We start from the raw sequence: 17,287 nt of genomic DNA on the forward strand, positions 1-17,287 counted from the left end.
CTTTCTTTCTTTCTTTCTTTCTTTCTTTCTTTCTTTCTTTCTTTCTTCTTTCTTTTTCTTTCTTCCTTTCTTTTCTTTCTTTCTAATAATAGCCATCCTAGTGGTGTGAAGTGATATCATTGAGGTTTTGATTCACATTTCCCTAATTATTAATGATGCTGAGCATCTCTTCATTGCTTGTTGGCCATTTGTATACCTACTTGGGAAAACCATCTAATTCAAGTCCCTTGCCCATGTTTAAATTGGGTTGTCTTTTGGTGGTTGTATATATTTTTTTGCTTTACAAAAATGGTGATATGTTTGCAAACATCCTATTTGTAAACTACTTTTTCTGCTTAAGAGTCTCTCTTAAACAAAAGTTTATGTCATTGTATATTCTTATTCTGCATGGCATTATTTTTAATGGCTGCATGGTATCCCACTGAATGAATGTAAAATACCATAAATGATCCATTTCATCCCATATTCTTAGACATTTGTGTCATTTCTGATTTTTACTGTCCTGAATAAGGCTAAGATGACTATCCTTTCCTTATATCCATTCCTTTGTGCCCATGATTATTTTGTGGGTTATAAATCTATTCCTCAAAGTGAAATTGCTGAATCAAAGCATGAGCCGGATTTGGGGGGAACTTTACCAAGCTGCCTTAGGAAAGTTTTCACCCAAATGTAATAACTTTTTAAAAAGTCTATTCAGAGAGTTTTTACATATAAGGGATACAGAGTTGGGTCATGATTTCTAAGGTTTTATAAAGGTTCGTGCCCACAGCAATGGGGGAAATTGTGAAAGGGGTAAGCCTTCAAAAGCCAGCAGATGAAAAGCCTGAAAAGCCTGGAGAGCCATTGGGTTGAAATGTCCATTCCCCCTTACACTTCTGTTATTTTACAACTTTTCAGGTTGAAGATTAACAAAAGAGCTTTTATATTTGAGTAATTGCAAGACTGCAAAAAGAGAATGTGTAGATCAATTGGAATATGTGAAAAAACTGAAAATTTTACAAAAGCACTAGAGCTTTCTTGCTTTTCATTTCATTGTATCACTGTTCTTAAACACAATTGACATAATTTCCAAAACGTATTAATTAATAATTTGTATCAGAATTATTTTCATTAAATAAGGCAAAGTGTATTTTCACATATGATTTAAGACCAATGCATAGATCAACAGTTTTTCTGGGGAGTACATGTCTTACTGAATGATGGCCAACAGGTCAACACAAAATGGGATTAATTATAAAGAGTTCATCTTCTAGTCAATCCCACAGGAATTCATTTCATACACTGAGGAGTATTGGACTTCACACTGTATAGATCAAATCTGAAAAGTAATATAATTTTCGTGTTTCTTTTAAGAACCTAAACTTTAGAGTTCAACATTCCAGAACTTTATGTCATGAATATTTAAGCACTGCGCTTCTACAGGTAATTATAATGGACCATTAGATATAAAGTTGATTTTATTTTTAAAAATTAGAGATATGTTATTGTACAGTAGCTCCATTGTAAATACAATACTTGAAGTTTTTTTTTTACAAAAATCAAACATTAAGGTCCTAAGGATTTTTAAAGAATTGCAGTTAAGATCAACTAACCAGGAAAATAAAAGGAGAGAGAGAGAGAGATAGTTTCTTTTACTATTATTTTTTTGCTGTGTCTTCATTGTTAAGCCACATCTAATTTTTTCTAACCTTTGGGACAACTGTTAGCATTTCCTTGATGGACGAGACTTACTGAGCATCCAGTCAAAGCACTTCCTTTAAGGTGGGACAGCCCCTTCGGAGCCGTGTTCCAGGGAAAAAAATCTGGAATCATGTTTGCTAGAGGTAGGCAACCTGCTGCTAGGTGCAGTATGTTGTGATTTCACTGCAGTAGACTTCCAGGAGTAGCTTCTACTGGTTTTCAGAAATACAAAGAAATTCCTGTAACTGTTATTCTTCCTCCTGAGGGCTCAGGAGTGTGGGTCTCCATAAAGTCTCTGGTCTCTTTAATTCCAGGGAGGAAGGCAGGCAGGTAAGTAACAGAAATTGTCAGATGACTGTCAACATCTAGGTTCTTTTCCAGGACCCAAGTTTAGCTAAAAACCTAAAATAAAACCCATCTGGCATCACTGCAGAGACTTAAGAGGAGAAAGCCTGAAGAAGACTTTTAAGAGATAAACTAGCAAAATGGATTCATAAGAAAGCTGACCAAAAGTATGGTAGCAGTCTAAGTTCACACCCAGTACGAAGAAGTCTTTCAATTTTTTATAAAGGGATTTTAAAATTCCATTCACCAAAATATGGCTGTTTTAAGTACGTGGTGTGTACCACTTTCACTCTGTGGAAGTTTCCTCTTGCTAACTTGAACTGGCCTAGCACGATTTCTAACAAAACATGATCAAAACAGGGCAAACACTCAAACGTCTTTTCTTTGAGAGAGAGTCTCAGGTATGAAAGAATGTCCCCTGAGCTGTAAATTCTGTGAGGAGGCTGGCCCCCATCTCTCCTTTCCACTCAGTTTGGTTCTGCTGATCCCTCCAGATCCTTCCTCCCCTGACACAAATCTCCAGCGCAACAGGTGTCCGTGGCCACTGAAGGAGCTGGTGAGAACCTCAGGTACCTCTAGGGCCTGTGTATATCCCACAGACTTCTCCAATGGGGTCAAGGGCGGTGGTAGTCAAACTCCCTTGCCCCGCCCTGAATTCTGGACTCCAAAAATCTGTACGCAGTGGTTTGGGATCCCCAGTTCCCTACCTCTAGGCACATTACCTTCAAGCCAAAGTCCTTATGCACAAAGCCTTAGAAAAAAATTAGATTTGGCTATTTTCCAGTTTTTATTAAAAAAGCAGGGAGGGAGTCCAAATGCCATTCAAATTACTTAGTTGATTGCGACTTTGTTCAGAGGTGTGGTAACATTTTCAAGTAAGGCGTTGAGTTTCAGGAGGGCTGGGACAGCTCCGTCCTCCTGACGGCTGGCTCACCTGTGTTTGTGCTCAGAAATAAGAGCACCTACATGAATAAATTCTATTTTCTACTCTGTGGCAAACTACAAACTCTAACACGTTGGTTCTAATACTGAACAAGACACAAGTCACTTCTAGAAACAGGTTGACGTACCCTACCACGCAGTTGCCTGGAAGGATTCGGGAAGAGGCTAGCAAAAAATGGGGACAATTCATTATAATTATAGAGGAATAGGTGGTGAACTCTGAGATCTTGGGAAGAACAGACATTAATACGTCCAGTGCATATAATTTTCACAGTGTTTCCAGATTGTGTATATCATCATCACATATAACTGTCACTTTTGACAAGCCTTCTCTTTTCAGCTGATTTTCTTCTTGAGTGTAAAATATTTAAGTTTAGAGAACATTTGCTTTTAGTGTTAAGACTCCTTCGGTTCCATTAATGAATAAAGGTAATTTCGTTAATGTCATTAAATCTTCCTTCACGGGCTGAATTCTTATTAAATACAACAGACAATGTTGGATCTGTCACTAAGTCAAATTTGTTGAATTGAATTGAACTAAGTCTTTCTCAGATTTATTTTAATCAAGTTTTAGGTGAAAGTCTTCCTCTCAATGATTGTGTCTATGCAAAAAAAAAAAAAAGTATATATGCAATTTTCTACTGCCTCTGGGTTGCCAGGGGTGTTGAGGGGTGCAGCCCTCTCCCTTATGGTTCCACTTGTCTAAATACATCAACAACGTATCTGTTTAAGGACTCTAAAAAAAACATTTTAAGATTATATTATTGTCACTTTCTAGTTACCCTAGAATTTAACCTTTTTAAAATGACACGAGATTACATGAAATAGTGACAAGTGGCCCCCATCACATAAAGACACTGGAAAGACCACTAATATGTAGTCAGATCCCACCCAATGGGTTGGAAAATATATAAGCCCACGAAAAAATGAATATTTTTACCCCCAAATAAATCCAGTTTCTCTCCAGAGCTTTCTGACATGTGAAGTCAAGAAATCCAACTCCTGGGTGGATTAGTAGGCAGCTTGCTCCTTCTGGCCCCGTTCATTCATTTACAAAGGAGCCAGGCACTGTGTTTGGCTCGAAACAGACCCAGTGCCTCCCTCAGCACGTGTCTGTGAGCTTAGAGTTTCATGGAGAAGACAGACAGCGAACAAACCAACAAATAGACAAGAAAGATAATTTCAGAGGCCACTAAGGGCCATGAAGATAATAAAACAGGGGACAGTGGCAGAGGGTGAATGAGAGAGCTGGCTACCTAGAGAGTCTGGAAAGGTCTCTCGGGAGATCGTAGCAGGAGGTCAGTTCATTTATTTTCAGACTTTGTTAGAAGTTCTGCAGTTGGGTGGTGGTGCTCAGTGACCCCCACCCTCACCCCCCGCACCAGGGGCAGGCCCTCAGGATCCCTGGTTCCCAACTTCCCCAGGTCTTTCCCTGGCCCAGGAGGGCCCTACCGGTCCAGTCCTCCCAGTTGTCCCAGTTTCCCCCTCAGTGTCTGCTTGTGCGTCTTACTCACATCCTCCGAGGAGAGGCCTCAGTATCCAGCCCTCAGGATGTGGAAAGCTGCAAATAGCATGCACAGCTGCAGCTGGAGGTAGCTGCTGGGAAGCCAGCCAGCCACGGCCACGGCAGGAGCCAGGCCGGGAAGCCAGCCAGCCACGGCCACGGCGGGAGCCAGGCCGGGAGCCAGGCCGGCCACGGGCCTCCTCACGCCCTTGCGAGCAGCCTAGCAGAACCCGCCAGGCTTTGGGCCAACCCACCAGTGCAGATTATGGCTTTTATTTTCTGATTTGTGCACGCGAGATGATGGAAGGCAGGCGAAGAAGAAAAGAAACGTGTGCCCTGAAACGTTTTCTGTTTATCTTCAACACGGACCCAGAGGTCGCTCAGCACCAAGAGTGAACACTTTTGTACAAGGTGAAGGGGGACAGGTCTGAGGACAGCCGATTAACAGGGAACCGGAGACCAAATCCAACCCTCTGTGTTCTTGGTGCACAGTCTTTTCCTCAGGACTTGTCCAGTCTTTTTACATTATCACCTTAAAATATTTCCACCTGAGTTTTCCCCGAGTTTCAAGACTCGCAGTCTCCTCTCGCCGTATTCCTGAACTCCAAAATCTAAGTCTGATTTATAAGGCATCATGGGAAATTTGTCTTTAAAGAAGGAAGCTACGAGGAAATGAAAACAGACCCCCTCGGTCTGCCGCACACGGTCAGAGCAGAGTCGGGCCCAGTCACGCACAGCCCCCGACGGCCTGCCCCACGGGAAAGTGGGAGAGGGGACATTCGGGAAGCCGAGCATCGTTGGTACCCAGGCCCTTGACCTTCTCCAAGGCTGGTGCACATTTGCACGCGTGTGTAGCTCTGCCCAACAACAGGAGGCCCCCTGGCAGCTCCGAGCTGGACCCCGCTTGCCCCCCCTCCGTGGGACCTACCCTTCGGGGAGGACGGGGACCGCTTCCTCCGAGGCCCTGCCTGGCGCTGGAGGGGAGTCCCAGTCCCTTCAGGTGCCTTGGCAGGGTGGCGGGAGGCCCGGATGTGAGCTGTCCGGCCAGCCTGGGTTGGGCAGTGGCCTGGTGGGATGCAGGACAGAGCCCTCCCACCCTCCGCCCGGCTGGGGGCTGTGCTGGGTGTGCGGGACGCCTCCGAAGGAGAAATCCTGCTCTCCTTGAGGTCAGTGGGCTGAAGAAAAAGTGCAACCGAGACTGGCCCAGATTCTGCTCTGACGGTCGGCCTTGTCCTGGGGGAGCTTCTCGGGGCAGTTTTAGCTCCTCTCTCGGCTTTTATGTGAAAAGGAGAAATAAGACATAATTCAGAAATGAGTGTACAGCCCCGTAATCGTCACAGGAAACTGCTGCAAATATCCATGACTTCATATGTATTTTCATCTTTCTTTCTTCCTTTTGTTTTGTTTTTCATTATGCAACAAAAACATTGATGTTCATCATCTAAATGTTAAGCATTTATTTATTTATTTTTATTTATTTATTTTTTAAGATTTTTATTTATTTATTTGACAGAGAGAGATAGTGAGAGCAGGAACACAAGCAGGGGGACTGGGAGAGAGAGAAGCAGGCCTCCCGCCGAGCAGGGAGCCTGATGTGGGACTTGATCCCAGGACCCTGGGATCATGACCTGAGCCGAAGGCAGACGCTTAACGACTGAGCCACCCAGGCGCCCTAAATGTTAAGCATTTAGATGCTGGTATTTAACACACGTTCCTTAGGGCACCTACCTAAAAAAAAAAAAACACCCAAAAAACCCCAAACAACTTTTTAAATAAACTCTTGCTGGTTGAGAGGCCACCACGGAAGACTTTATGAAATAACAAGATTTGCCATGAATGGGAAGTCCCATTACAGTCGGACTGTTTTCCAATTAAATTTTAAACCCACTTTAGCAAATGCGTCTGTTTCCTCCAGGTGGGAGTTTTGTTTCAGGTTTCCGCAGGCTGCCTAAGAGTGCTTGAAGTATGCCCCAAACTCCCCTGAGAGAGCAGGAGAGCGCAGTGTGGAATATTAACTTTTCTGCCTGTTGTATCCATAAAGCCAGGCCCACCTCTCTCCCAGGGGCATCAGAAATTGCTTTGGTGCGCTGTTTGGAGAGGCCTCGGCATTCAGAAACGAAGAAAAGTGAAATAACCCAATGCCCCAAAGAGATAAGATAGTGAAGTCCAAAGACCTAAAGAAATAGAGTTTTAAGTGACTGGTTTTAAAAAACAATTCAAGCACAGTCACACCCTGCGTGGTGCTGGCCCTCCTGTGGCCTCGTGCTAGCTGGGTATCCTTGGGCAAATATTTGACCTCCTGTGCCTCAACTTCTCCACTTGTAAAATGGGCATAATAATCGTATCGATTTCATAAGGCTTCACTGGCATACGTGAAAATTTGGTAAAAGAATCCACGTAGGGGCGCCTGGGTGGCTCAGTCAGTTAAGCATCTGCCTTCGGCTCAGGTCATGACCCCAGGGTCCTGGGATCGAGTCCCGCATCGGGCTCCTTACTCAGCGGGGAGCCTGCTTCTCCCTCTGCTTGCTGTTATCCCTGCTTGTGCTCACACTCACACGCTCTCTCGCTCTCTCTCTCTGACCAAAAAAAAAAAAGAATCCATATACTATGCCTGGCACGGTGCTTGGCACTTAGAACTCAGTGAATAGTTAGCTATTTAATAATAATAATAACCAAGGTATAATAATAACAATAACAAATTATATAATAATGACAATGCTATAATAAATAAGAATAACAAATGATATAATAAATAAGAGTAACAAATGATATAATAATAGTAATAAATAATAAATAATAATATTTTTAAAAATAATGATAACAAATGATATAACAAGTTATTAGCTTATAATAAATAAATACTTTTATATTATTACCTAGTCCCATTCTTTTCCCCTTCTCCAGCTTGGGCTTCACCTTCAGGCCAAACATAGTGCAGTGGCTTCATTCTTAATTATTTGAACTTGATGTCAGGCTGTCCCAATCACCAGGGCTGCTTACAAAGGTACAGATACTTGTGTTTCCCCCTCAAGATTCTGACTTAATTGATCTTGGGTGTGGCCTGGGCTTTGGAAGTTTCGGAAACTCCCCCAGGTGACTCTAAGGAACAGCCAAGTTTGGAAACCAGGGCTTTTTGGTGTTGTCCTACTCAAAAAGGCAAACAGATGTGCATAGTCTAAATCAAATTAAAGCGGCATATCTTATGAGCTAATAATGTGACTCATTTTGCTGCATTAGCCATTCAAATCAGCCCATCAATCTAACTTATTTTTTCACTGAATTCATAAGTTTTGACTGATTTGACCAATTAATTCAGTAAAAAGTTTGGTTCATCATAATTATATGGCCATAGCCTCAAGTAAATTGAATTTTCTGGGAACCAGCTATGATGGAGTGGGTATTTGGAATCTTTTAGATGATACATCACCACAGAAGTTCACATTATTTAATTCCATTCTATACATTTGCTAAGATACTGGATATTAAATAAAAATGCTGATAGTTCTGGATTGATTTGACCAATTCATTTAATAAAAATTTGATTTTTCAAACTCCTATAGCCATAGCCTAAAGACAATTGGATTTGTTGGGGACGAGCTAGGATTTTAAGTGTAATTTAGAATATAAATCACTACAGGAGTACACATTATTTAATTCCATCCTGCACATTTGCTAACCAACTGGATGTTAAATCAAAATGCTGATAGTTGGAACGAGATTAATGTTGTCTCATCCCTTTGATCTCGTCCTGGGGGCCTTTGAAGGCATGTAGGTTGCTATTGGATTTGTACACTGCTGTCTGTGTATTATTAACCTCTTTAAAAAATTAATTAGCGTGTTGGTCTTCTTAGTGCTTTGGTCATACTGATCCATCAGATGGATCATGAGTGGGGTAGCGCTGGCAGCCTCTGTCAACATCCTGTCAACATTTTCCGTTACAGGCACCAAATGCTAGATGCAAAAAAGCCCCTGAACCTCGTATCCCAGAAGTTTTGCATCTGGCCGTGAACCTGGAGCATCATGATCTCTGGAACTAGCAGGGCAGACCAAGCCTCTCTGGGATGCACCCACAGTTGGACAAAATCAAATTCAACAACCACTTGTCTCCAAGTATTTATATTTATTTTTTTTAAAGATTTTATTTATTCATTTGAGACACAGAGATACAGAGAGAGAGAGAGAGAAAGCATGAGCAGGGAGAGGCAGAGGGAGAGGGAGAAGCAGGCTCCTCGCTGAGCCAGGAGCCCGATGTGGGACTCGATCCCAGGACCCTGGGATCATGACCTGAGCCGAAGGCAGATGCTTAACCATCTGAGCCAGCCAGGCACCCCTCCAAGTATTTATATTTAAAGCAGAAAACAAGTTAAAAATCCGGCAGTTTTTTGTATATGGCCTACTTCCCCCACTGCAGAGCAAGTTAGTTGTTTGTTAGAGGATTTATTTGTAAGGTGCTCAGGAATGACATCATTACAAAAGGAGGACACAGGAAAAGTCTTAAAATTTCCTTTCTTGGGGGCCCTGGGTGGCTCAATCGGTTAAGTGTCCCCACGCCCTGCATCGGGCTTTCTGCTAGGCAGCAATGGCGGGGGGGCGGGGGGGAGACGGGGGGACAAGCTTCTCCCTCTCCCTCTGCACCTCTGCCTGTTTGTGCACTCACTCGCTCTCTCTTTCTCTCTGTCAAATAAATAAATAAAATATTTTTAAAATAAAAAAATAAATAATAAAATTTCCTTTCTGATAGTTTTATGAAAAAAGGAATTTTGGTTAAAGAGTGAATAAAAGAAAATTCATAGTGGTCAAATGGGTAGGATGGAATGAGTATTTAGTAAGTACCTGTTATGTGCTGGGCTCTTTCTGTACATGATCTCCTTTAATCCTTATAACAACCCCTCAAAATAGATCAGTCCCAATTCATAGATAGGGTAACTGAGGTTCAGAGAGATTAATTAACTTGCTCAAAACTGCACAGCGTGAAGTCACAAAAATAGGATCTGAACCGAGTCAACCTGCCCCAGACCCCACCCTATGTGTCAGGGTGACTGATGCTCCTGGTTTACCCAGGACTGATTTCCCAGAACATGGAACTCAGTTTTAAAGTCATGACAGTCCCTGGAAAACCAGAACAAGTTGGTTACTCTACTCGGTAACCAGAGGTTACCCTTAACCAGCCAGCCGGATTTCAGGCCCTACACCTGCCCCTGGTGGGAAGCACACATAGGAGGCCCGGTTCCCCCCCTTATTTCAGAAAATAACATATCCGACCATATTACATTTCCAAGTTAATGGCACTTCTAGACAAATTACTGTATCCTTAGATCATGTAGGTGATGGGTCAGCAAACGTGCCCCTGAAGGGCCTTTCTTTTATTTCGTGGGTCACAGGGTCTTTGTCACAACCACTCAACTCTGCCATTGTAGAGGGGGGCAACCACGGACAATACAAACACGGACAGGCAGGGCTGTGTTCCCAGAAAACTTCAGTTACAGAAACCAGAGGTGGGCAGGATTGGGCCCACGGATAGTTTGTCCAACCCTGATGTAGATTATTTGTAAAGAATCCTTTGCGGAGATCATGCATTTTTGAAGAAGAATTATTTCTGGAAGTTACTTTAATTGGGGTAGGGCCAGTTGGGCTGTTGGGAGCTGTCTTTGGACCAGCCTACTGGGCAGTTAGCTGTGCCTGTTGGTGGAGGATCAAATTTGACTTTTCTGATCCTACCCCGAAAGCCCTTAGCATGTGGCTGTGGGAAGGAGCAGCATGGTATCTCCCATCACAGATTTATTTTTTATTTTTTAAAGATTTTATTTATTTCTTTGTCAGAGAGAGAGAGCACAAGGGGCAAGGAGAGGCAGAGGGAGAAGCAGGCTCCCCGCTGAGCAAGACGAGGGACTCCATCCCAGGACCCTGGGATCATGACCTGAGCCGAAGGCGGATGCTTAAGGACTGAGCCCCCCAGGCGCCCCTCCCATCACAAATTTATATCCCTTCCTTGTCACATTCATTTCTCTGTTGCCTTTTCAGCTTCTATTTCCAAACACCATTTAAAAAGTCATTCCTATTGTACTCACTCCATGTAACTTCAGATACACTCATTTGCTTCAATACAGCATTTTCTTTCTCACTTGGGCGAGGAAAATACTATGAGATTATCCTATACTGAAAAGCAAATACCACTTTACCCCTACAGCAGCCTCTGCCATCCCCACATTCATTCCTGTGTGCCTTCCTCCACTCCCAGGGTACTCAGAGAGCACTCACTCTTCTGCACAGTGGGAAATCACAAAACTAGGATTGGAGGGGTCCCTCAAGGTGCAGGAGGGAGGGGCCCCTCGAGACCCCATGCCCTAAACACAGATATGCCCCAAAGAGGAGAAGTGTACAACCAACATATCCTCAACTGGGACAGGAATAGCGGGCATGGTTTGAGGACACGGGTGGGGTGGGGAGGAGATGTAAATTTGGGGGGCAAAGAGCAACTGGGAAGGCTTGGGCTCAGGATAAGCCATGCCGGGAGGTGACTGCTACATAGATTAGCTCAGCAAGAGAAGAGGCAGGTGCTCAGCCTTTGGAGACAGCTAGGGGTCCTGAGGACGATATCACTGTTAAAGCAGGCAGAAGCCTGTGTGCTCTTAAGCAGGAGACCCAGGGACAGTGATGAAAGTTCTGCTATAGGCAGGGGGTCCTACTGGTGTCCAGGCAGCTGGAGCCAGGAGACGGGGACCAAGTGTGGCAGTTGAAATGGACGGTAAGGGACTGGGTCCCAAAACATTCCCCAGGAATCAGGACTTCGATGGTAGTGCGGCTAATTCCAGAAAAATGGGAAAGAGGTGATGCTTATTTATGAAGATGACTTCAAGTTTTAGCCTGAAAACCAGCGACATCGTCATGCCCCTTGAATACAATTGTTCTCTGGCCAAGTAGGTGAGAGATTCCTGTGCAGATTTCTTTTTTTGTTTTTTAAGTAAGCTCTAAAAAACATAGAACGTGTCACGAATTTGCATATCATCCTTGGGCAGGGGCCGCGCTAATTTTCCCTGTATCATTCTGATTTTAATATAGGTGTGGCCAAAGTGAGCGCCCTGTGCAGATTTTATGTAGAAGTCTACAGAGATGATAGCTGAGCCAGGGAAGGGGTTCCCTATGCTTTTTTTGGCCATTTATTTCCTTAATGGCCCCTGCCTAAACTCTTTCTTGTTTGACTGAAGAGAAACATATTAGAACTATTGTCTCCTCTGACGTCCTCTGGCTGCCTCCTGCACGAACCTGCAGACAACCTCCACATCGGACACTTCTCCATGAATGCTAGGTTCTCCAAATCATGGCTTTGGAGTTAACCTGTAAACCACCTCAATCATCAGCTCTGCCGAGGGTGGGTTCTGACACCTGGTTTTCATTACTTGGGCATTGCTCAATCCTGGCCACACCAGTCGCCGGACTGGTAATCCATAAGCTTGCACTTGACTCGGGACAACTGAATAGAGCTGCTTCTAACCCTAAAAGAGAATCATTCAAAGAAGGCATTACAATGATTAAGAATACATAAACACACACACACACACAAAGAATATGCAAACACATATTAGATAAATATTTAGATAATGCATGCTTTAAGAGAAGCACTATTTCGATTTAATGATAAAAGCAGAATCAACTACGCACCTGAAAACACTTCATAATTGTTTAGTTTATCAATTTAACCCAGTGAATTCAATTTTCCAATCTTACACTTGTAAGGAAGGCATTAATATTGAAGATTATAGTGATATCCAGTAGAGGAGAATACAGTAATAAATAATTTAGCTTCTTTATGCTTCAGTCGCTTTCCTAAATTACTTATGAAACAGCAACAAATACTACTGGTGGTATTGGGAAAGCCAACATTATCCATTTCTTATTTAACAATGGAGTCATTAAAAAAGAGAGAGAGAGAAGGGAGGCTGGGAGGGAGAAACTCATTATTGTATTAAATACAGATCCTGGTATCTTGAGAAGCTGCGTGTTTGGTTTGGCTGAAGAATATCAAAAGCCACTAGGCAAGAAAAGGACATTTGTTGTAGCCAAAGTAAACCGTTTTTATTTGTTTTCCATATGCAAGCATATGAGTAGAACCCAGCATATTTTAGATTTGTACATTTCGGGGAACATGTAGACTTTTAATCATCATAACATGAACCACGTCCCTTCTGCTACTTAATGTTTCATAACTGGGAGTGCTGCATGAGCAAAGCATGTGGAAATTAGGAATCCTATGACATTTCAGTACTCGTGTGGATTTTGGCAGGGCCCAGACCCAAAGAAGCACACCTGAATTGTCTCCGGTATGTGAAAATTTATTCTATAACTGTTTCCAGAACATGTGATTCAAATATCATAGTGACTTATCAAATATAACCTTCATCGCCAGGAAAATTTTCCTTGAGCCTTATTGACATTTTTTTTTCTGATCTCACTCGAGATGGTCATGTTTCCCACCCTCCATAAGCTCCAAGATTTTCCCTCCCTCTCCAAAAGAGGAGAGTTTTTTGGAGACAAAACCCCTACCCCTAGATATGAGCATGATCAAATGCATGCATTTCTAGAGAGGCCTTTAACCAAAGATCAAAAAAATTGAGGGTGCTTTTTTTGAAATATTATTTCCCACACTCTAACAGTTATGCCTACCAGACAAGATGTTCGCAATAAACTTTATAAACTTCCATATTTTGAGAACTCAATTGTGAGTGTTAAGATGGAAATAGAAGAAATTAATTAAAAAAGAAGTTACTGATAATGTAAATAAAGCCTTTAACACATAATATGTGCTCAATAAATATAATGTTAGCTATTGTAACTTTATTATTTGGGATATTCACAATTAATGACAAATGGTAGCATGTATATACATAATTATAAATGTACACACGGATTTATGTATATAATGGGTATGTATAAACAGAGAAGTGCCTAATTGCCAAAAATAATCTTTGCTTGTGAATTAATTCATTGCCATTTGCTGTTTGTTTTCCTGTTGAGAGCTGGAAAGGAGAACACAAGCGGAGGTGTGAAATGACTCATTTATTTCAGTGAATTATTAACCCAGAAGCCTAGCCACAATTATTCTAATCAGAGTGTTCAAGCAACTCTGACCACTGAGGAAAGACCTAATCAATGAATTAAAATCACAAAACATGCTGCCCAGTGTCACCTTTATCACAGAATAATAAAACGTTAGGATCAGAAAGGCCTTTAGAAACAAATCTTGAGAGACTCATAGAGCACAAACTGAAGGTTGATAGAGGGAATTGGGTGGGGGGGATGGGCTAGATGGGGGATGGGCATTAAGGAGGGCACTTGTTAGGAAGAGCACTGGTGTTGTGTGTAAAATGATGACCCCCTGAACTCTACTCCTGAAACCAACATTGAACTGTATGTCAACTAACTAGAATTTAAATTAAAAAAAAAAAAAAAAGGCCATCAATGTCATCCAGCACAATGCCTTCATCTTACAAGTGAGGAATCTGGGGCCCAAAGAGGTAGGGTGATTGGCTGGAGCACATGGTCAGCATCAGAGGGGTCATTCCAACACTGGACTTCTGCCTCCATATCCAGGCTCTCCTGGGTCTCATTATCTGTAAGGCATTTCTCCTCCTCTAAAAAAACCCCACATCTATCTGATCACACAGAGTCTGTGTGAAGCCATTACAGCTGGATTTGCCTCCTTGGCCTCTTGTGGATGACGGCCTTATAAGCCTCTCAGATACGGAGAAGACGGATTATGATTTAAGATCGTTGAACCGAAGGGGACCCAACAAGTATCCCTTTAACTGCACCTTTTCTGATCTGCTGTCGTCGATATCCGGGATATATGGGTGCACAGTAATATCACCTCACTTTAGGATTAAAACATCCATTATTTTACTTTTGTTTTCCAAGTGTTTTTTTAAATGAGGTCTTTGTTGTTTTTTTTTTTTAAGATTTTATTTATTTATTTGACCGAGAGACAGCGAGAGAGGGAACACAAGCAGGGGGAGCAGCAGAGGGAGAAGCAGGCTTCCCGCGGAGCAAGGAGCCTGATGCGGGGCTCGATCCCAGGACCTTGGGATCATGACCTGAGCCGAAGGCAGACGCTTAATGACTGAGCCACCCAGGCGCCCCTTAAATGAGATCTTTGAAATAGGTCACAGGAATCTCTTTCTTATATCTAGACCCAGCATTTTTTAAATATTTAATTTAATTTTGTTTTATTTTATTAAGTAGGCTCCACACCCAGCACAGAGCCCATTGCAGGGCCTGAGCTCACGACCCTGAGATCAAGACCTGAGCTGAGCTCAAGAGTCGGACGCTTAACCTACTAACCCAGGTGCCCCTAGACACAATGTTTTTAGTGAGAATTATTGATGAGTTGAAGAGATCACTTGTCCCTGATTCCAATGTTTGGAATGCATGGTCTGGTTGGGGAAATTAGCTTAAAATCACACATGCAGAATCCACAATGGAGTATGGGCTGGAGGTTCCTGAAGGCAGGATTTGGGTCGCCTTTATGTTTCTATGTCCAGCACTAAGCACAGAGCTTGGTATATTGTAGGTGCTCAATAAAGTTTGTTGGACAAATTAATGAAAGAAGAAGCAAATTCAATTTCTGGGTCTCCACACTTTCCATGGCAATAGAAGAGTAGCTTCACCTGGGGGCAGGCATTTGTGCTTTCTGAAGTTGCTTTTCCCAAGCTTGATGGGCTGGTGGCTTCTCCGGTGAGACCAAAAAACCAGCCAACCAGACACAGAAAACCAAACACTCTTTCAAGACTTTTCCATCTGCTTCTGGAAGCCACTGCAAAGCATATTTCCATGCCTAAAGGGGCATCCTTGCACACTAGTGGATGACCTGGGAATGGACCCCAGCACCCCTCTCCTTCCTTCAGAATGCTGTGCTATTCGGAAAAGCCGGCCTCTGTCTTCGGTCCGCATTGGAGACCAGGTGAGCAGGCCCAGCCATGGCAAAGCTCACATCCAAGTCTCTCGCCTTAGGGGTTTGTGTGTCGTCTGGTATTCCCATGAAGAAGAAATGAACGCTTGTTTCCTTACTGACATTTTAAACAATTCCACTTTGGGGCGTCTGGGTGGCTCAGTCGGTTAAGGCGTCTGACTCTTTTTCGGCCTGGGTCTTTGATCTCTGTGTCGTGGGCTCGAGCCCCGCGTTGGGGTCTATGCTTGGTGCAGAGTCTGCTTGGGACTCTCTTTCTCTCTCTGCCCCTCCGCACTGTGTGCTTGCTCTCTCTCTCTCTCTCCCTGCCTCTCAAAATAAACAAATCTTTTAAAAAAAGAATTAAACAATTCCTCTTTAGCGAAGTCTTTGCCTCTCTGTCATTAGAATCCCAGCCAGCCTGACTTCTGATTAAATTTCTCCATGAAGTGGTGGAAGATGCTTCACAATGTGTGCTGCATGAAAGATGGCCATTCAGACAGCCATGTGTTGTGAAACTATTTTGTGCATGTGGCCCGCTCGTCGGGAAAGGCATTCCAGCACAGAGTATATGTGTGTGTCAGGGCTGGCAAGAGACCACGCCAGGGCATGAATATGTATGTTTTAAGGAAGGAGCAACAGTTGAGAATGGACGAAAGACATAGCCTGGGCACCCTCCCAACGCCTATAATTACACCACCAACCCTCCTTTAGGGAAAGCTCAGTTCTGCTCATTTTCAGAGAGGTGAAATTGGCATCCGAAGACGTGTTTTTGCGATTTGAACACTGAGGTCCCTTTATGTAAGCATCAGCAATAAAACATCTTTATGTTGACCACATTTTCTTTCCCAGAGACATGAGAAAAGAACAGGACTTGCCTCGTAGGCCTAAAAAGAACACTCTGCTTCCTTCCTTAAAACCTTCGACTGTGTTTTTCTACCTTTCATTTTGAGTTATAGAAAGATGGATATTTTTGTCCCTGAGCCAAGAAGCTTCTGTGCCCTGTGTCTTTCACACAGCGCCTGCATTTCACAAAAAAAAAAAAAAAGAAGTGTTTTTTACCTGATTTTTTTCCTGTGGCATTTAAAAAATCTGCACTGGACTTTGCCACATTCATTTTTTCCATCCCAAAGGCACCAGTGTGAGTTGGTGGGAGGAAAAACATTAACTTCACCGAAGCTTGGAGAGAGGTCAGCGGACATGTCCGGAATCACACGGTGACTCAGAATACCTGCCTGCCTGAGCACTCTCTTAATCAGTCTGAAGGCTGGCCATTTAAAAAGCAGGAGATATTTACTCATTCTGGAAGTCTCTTCGGCTGTGTTTTTAAATGGTCACCATCTAGTTTAAGGGGAGGAAAAATCACTTCATTTTCACTTACGATCCCAAGTCAACAAAGCGAAAATAAAAATATATTCAAAAAAGTTTGTAGAAAGGTTCTCTCATGACAAATCTATCATTGGTTATGATTAAGCTAGAAAAGTCTACTTGGAAGATGTCTCAAGCTTTAGAAGTTGACTTCATGGAGTAGGTCTGCACCCTCATGACCAACCCCATCCCCATCCCAACAGCGCCACTGTGAGCAAAACACCCCGAATGGTAAGACCCACATCTGAGCCCACTTGACATTTTACACTTTTTCTTATGTTTGGGAAAAAGCTGACTTTCCAAGTTTCTGGTAGCCACTTTTTTGGTATTTACCTAGTACTACAGAAAAAAATGTTAGAGAATTAAGAGAACAAAAAGGCTATTTATTTATTTATTTATTTTTAAAGACTTCATTTCTTTATTTGAGGGAGAGCGAGAGAGTTCACAGAGGGAGAAGGAGAAGCAGACTCACCACCAAACGGAGAGCCTGGTGCGGGACTTGATCCCAG

At 42.9% G+C, this 17,287-nt stretch overlaps 1 non-coding gene across 1 annotated transcript; it reads right to left on the reverse strand.

The window, feature by feature from the left end:
* Positions 1-11,442: 11,442 nt before the first annotated feature.
* Positions 11,443-11,551, reverse strand: LOC118009695. Its single transcript, XR_004678985.1, has one exon. It is a non-coding gene; the product is annotated as a U6 spliceosomal RNA (small nuclear RNA).
* Between the last annotated feature and the right edge of the window lie 5,736 nt (positions 11,552-17,287).

This window comes from Mirounga leonina, unplaced genomic scaffold, assembly GCF_011800145.1.
Source record: "Mirounga leonina isolate KUSES-001 unplaced genomic scaffold, KU_Mleo_1.0 Mir_127, whole genome shotgun sequence".
In the NCBI taxonomy this organism is placed as follows: domain Eukaryota; kingdom Metazoa; phylum Chordata; class Mammalia; order Carnivora; family Phocidae; genus Mirounga; species Mirounga leonina.